The sequence below is a fragment of the Protopterus annectens genome, chromosome 2.part2, assembly GCF_019279795.1.
Source record: "Protopterus annectens isolate FY-2018-M chromosome 2.part2, PAN1.0, whole genome shotgun sequence".
Taxonomy (NCBI): domain Eukaryota; kingdom Metazoa; phylum Chordata; order Ceratodontiformes; family Protopteridae; genus Protopterus; species Protopterus annectens.
The window spans coordinates 443,210,628-443,215,627 of record NC_056730.1 but is presented as its reverse complement, the minus strand read 5'-3'; positions in this window follow the sequence as shown (position 1 = coordinate 443,215,627).

The window sequence follows — 5,000 nt, the reverse complement described above, 5'->3', positions numbered from 1 at the left end:
TAAAATGAGTGTGTGTGTGTGTGTGTGTGTGTGTGTGTGTGTGTGTGTGTGTGTGTGTGTGTGTGTGTGTGTGTGTGTGTGTGTGTGTGTGTGTGTGTGTGTGTGTGTGAGGGGGACAGTGGTATATAGTAAAAGGTTACAATACTAAGAAAAACAATAGGGTGTCATGTAAAGTAGGTATGATAATTTCAACTACAGCATACCTTAATAAGAAAGATCAAATAAAATGAGTGTGTGTGTGTGTGTGTGTGTGTGTGTGTGTGTGTGTGTGTGTGTGTGTGTGTGTGTGTGTGTGTGTGTGTGTGTGTGTGTGTGTGTGTGTGGGTGTGTGGGGGGCAGTGGTATATAGTAAAATGTTACAATACTAACAAAAACAATAGGGTGTCATGTAAAGTAGGTATGATAATTTCAACTACAGCATACCTTAATAAGAAAGATCAAATAAAATGAGTGTGTGTGTGTGTGTGTGTGTGTGTGTGTGTGTGTGTGTGTGTGTGTGTGTGTGTGTGTGTGTGTGTGTGTGTGTCGGGGGGCAGTGGTATATAGTGAAATGTTACAATTCTAACAAAAACAGCAGGGCATCATGTAAAGTAGGTATGATAATTTCAACTACAGCATACCTTAATAAGAAAGATCAAATAAAATGAGTGTGTGTGTGTGTGTGTGTGTGTGTGTGTGTGTGTGTGTGTGTGTGTGTGTGTGTGTGTGTGTGTGTGTGTGTGTGTGTGTGTCGGATAGTGGTATATATAAAATGTTACAATACTAACAAAAACAATATGGCATCATGTAAAGTAGGTATGATAATTTCAACTACAGCATACCTTAATAAGAAAGATCAAATAAAATGAGTGTGTGTGTGTGTGTGTGTGTGTGTGTGTGTGTGTGTGTGTGTGTGTGTGTGTGTGTGTGTGTGTGTGTGTGTTTGTAGGAGGGACAGTGGTATACAGTAAAAGGTTACAATACTAACAAAAACAGCAGGGTGTCATGTAAAGTAGGTATGATAATTTCGACTACAGCATACCTTAATAAGAAAGATCAAATAAAATGAGTGTGTGTGTTTGTGTGTGTGTGTGTGTGTGTGTGTGTGTGTGTGTGTGTGTGTGTGTGTGTGTGTGTGTGTGTGTGTGTGTGTGTGTGTGTGTGTGTGTGTGTGTGTGTGTGTGTGGGGGGGGGGCAGTGGTATATAGTAAAATGTTACCATACTAACAAAAACAATTGGGTGTCATGAAGAGTCGGTATGATCATTTCAAATACAGCATACCTTAATAAGAAAGATCAAATAAAATGAGTGTGTGTGTGTGTGTGTGTGTGTGTGTGTGTGTGTGTGTGTGTGTGTGTGTGTGTGTGGGGGACAGTGGTATACAGTAAAATGTTACAATACTAAGAAAAACAGTAGGGTGTCATGTAAAGTAGGTATGATAATTTCAACTACAGCATACCTTAATAAGAAAGATCAAATAAAATGAGTGTGTGTGTGTGTGTGTGTGTGTGTGTGTGTGTGTGTGTGGGGGGGGGGTCAGTGGTATATAGTGAAATGTTACATTTCTAACAAAAACAACAGGGCATCATGTAAAGTAGGTATGATAATTTCAACTACAGCATACCTTAATAAGAAAGATCAAATAAAATGAGTGTGTGTGTGTGTGTGTGTGTGTGTGTGTGTGTGTGTGTGTGTGTGTGTGTGTGTGTGTGTGTGTGTGTGTGTGTGTGTGTGTGTGTGTGTGTGTGTGTGGGGGACAGTGGTATATAGTAAAATGTTACAATACTAACAAAAACAATAGGGTGTCATGTAAAGTAGGTATGATAATTTCAACTACAGCATACCTTAATAAGAAAGATCAAATAAAATGTGTGTGTGTGTGTGTGTGTGTGTGTGTGTGTGTGTGTGTGTGTGTGTGTGTGTGTGTGTGTGTGTGTGTGTGTGTGTGTGAGGGACAGTGGTATACAGTAAAAGGTTACAATACTAACAAAAACAACAGGGCATCATGTAAAGTAGGTATGATAATTTCAACTACAGCATACCTTAATAAGAAAGATCAAATAAAATGAGTGTGTGTGTGTGTGTGTGTGTGTGTGTGTGTGTGTGTGTGTGTGTGTGTGTGTGTGTGTGTGTGTGTGTGTGTGTGTGTGTGTGTGTGTGTGTATAGTGTGTTACAGTGGTATATACAATGTTAAACAGCAGGGCATCATGTAAAGTAGGTATGATAATTTCAACTACAGCATACCTTAATAAGAAAGATCAAATAAAATGAGTGTGTGTGTGTGTGTGTGTGTGTGTGTGTGTGTGTGTGTGTGTGTGTGTGTGTGTGTGTGTGTGTGTGTGTGTGTGTGTGTGTGTGTGTGTGTGTTGGGGGGCAGTGGTATATAGTAAAATGTTACAATACTAACAAAAACAATAGGGTGTCATGTAAAGTAGGTATGATAATTTCAACTACAGCATACCTTAATAAGAAAGATCAAATAAAATGAGTGTGTGTGTGTGTGTGTGTGTGTGTGTGTGTGTGTGTGTGTGTGTGTGTGTGTGTGTGTGTGTGTGTGTGTGTGTGTGTGTGTGTGTGTGTGTGTGTGTGTGTGTGTGTGTGTGTGTGTGTGTGTGTGTGTGTGTGTGTGTGTGTGTGTGTGTGTGTGTGTGTGTGTGGGGGGACAGTGGTATATAGTAAAATGTTACAATACTAACAAAAACAATAGGGTGTCATGTAAAGTAGGTATGATAATTTCAACTACAGCATACCTTAATAAGAAAGATCAAATAAAATGAGTGTGTGTGTGTGTGTGTGTGTGTGTGTGTGTGTGTGTGTGTGTGTGTGTGTGTGTGTGTGTGGGAGGCGGGAGGGTGGACAGTGGTATACAGTAAAAGGTTACAATACTAAGAAAAACAACAGGGTATCATGTAAAGTAGTTATGATAATTTCAACTACAGCATACCTTAATAAGAAAGATCAAATAAAATGTGTGTGTGTGTGTGTGTGTGTGTGTTTGTGTGTGGGACAGTGGTATATAGTAAAATGTTACAATACTAACAAAAACAACAGGGCATCATGTAAAGTAGGTATGATAATTTCAACTACAGCATACCTTAATAAGAAAGATCAAATAAAATGAGTGTGTGTGTGTGTGTGTGTGTGTGTGTGTGTGTGTGTGTGTGTGTGTGTGTGTGTGTGTGTGTGTGTGTGTGTGTGTGTGTGTGTGTGTGTGTGTGTGTGTGTGTGTGTGTGGGGGCAGTGGTATATAGTGAAATGTTACAATACTAACAAAAACAACAGGGCATCATGTAAAGTAGGTATGATAATTTCAACTACAGCATACCTCAAATAAAATGAGTGTGTGTGTGTGTGTGTGTGTGTGTGTGTGTGTGTGTGTGTGTGTGTGTGTGTGTGTGTGTGTGTGTGTGTGTGTGTGTGTGTGTGAGTGTATGTAGTGCTATACTTACAAAAAACAACAGGGTATCATGTAATGTAGGTATGATAATTTCAACTACAGCATACCTTAATAAGAAGTACAAATAAAATGAGTGTGTGTGTGTGTGTGTGTGTGTGTGTGTGTGTGTGTGTGTGTGTGTGTGTGTGTGTGTGTGTGTCTGTGTGTGTGAGCAGGACAGTGGTATACAGTAAAAGGTTACAATACTAAGAAAAGCAGTAGGGTGTCATATAAAGTATGTATGATAATTTCAACTACAGCATACCTTAATAAGAAAGATTAATTAAAATGAGTGTGTGTGTGTGTGTGTGTGTGTGTGTGTGTGTGTGTGTGTGTGTGTGTGTGTCTGTGTCTGTGTGTGCGTGCGTGTGTGTGTGTGAGTTTGTGGTGTGGAGGACAGGCAGTGATATATAGTAAAATGTTACAATACTAACAAAAACAATAGGGTGTCATGTAAAGTAGGTATGATAATTTCAACTACAGCATACCTTAATAAGAAAGATCAAATAAAATGAGTGTGTGTGTGTGTGTGTGTGTGTGTGTGTGTGTGTGTGTGTGTGTGTGTGTGTGTGTGTGTGTGTGTGTGTGTGTGTGTGTGTGTGTGTGTGTGTGTGTGTGTGTGTGTGTATGGGGAGGGGGACAGTGGTATATAGTAAAATGTTACAATACTAACAAAAACAATAGGGTGTCATGTAAAGTAGATGTGATAATTTCAACTACAGCATACCTTAATAAGAAGGATTAAATAAACTGAGTGTATGTGTGTGTGTGTGTGTGTGTGTGTGTGTGTGTGTGTGTGTGTGTGTGTGTGTGTGTGTGGATGGGGGGACCGAGGTATATAATGAAATATTACAATACTAAAAAAAACAACAGGGCATCATGTAAAGAAGGTATGATAATTTCAACTACTGCATACCTTAATAAGAAAGATCAAATAGAATGAGTGTGTGTGTGTGTGTGTGTGTGTGTGTGTGTGTGTGTGTGTGTGTGTGTGTGTGTGTGTGTGTGTGTGTGTGTGTGTGTGTGTGTGTGTGTGTGGGACAGTGGTATATAGTAAACTGTTAAAATACTAAAAAAAATAGGGCATCATGTAAAGTAGGAATGATAATTACAACTCAGCATACTTAATAAGAAAGATCAAATAAAATGAGTGTGTGTGTGTGTGTGTGTGTGTGTGTGTGTGTGGGGGGGACAGTGGTATATAGTGAAATGTTACTATACGAACAAAAACAACAGGTAATCATGTAAAGTAGGTATGATAATTTCAACTACAGCATATCTTAATAAGAAATCTCAAATAGAATGAGTGTGTGTGTGTGTGTGTGTGTGTGTGTGTGTGTGTGTGTGTGTGTGTGTGTGTGTGTGTGTGTGTGTGTGTGTGTGTGTGTGTGTGTGTGTGTGTGTGTGTGTGTGTGGGACAGTGGTATATAGTAAAATGTTACAATACTAACAAAAACAATAGGGTGTCATGTAAAGTAGGTATGATAATTTCAACTACAGCATACCTTAATAAGAAAGATCAAATAAAATGAGTGTGTGTGTGTGTGTGTGTGTGTGTGTGTGTGTGTGTGTGTGTAGGGTAC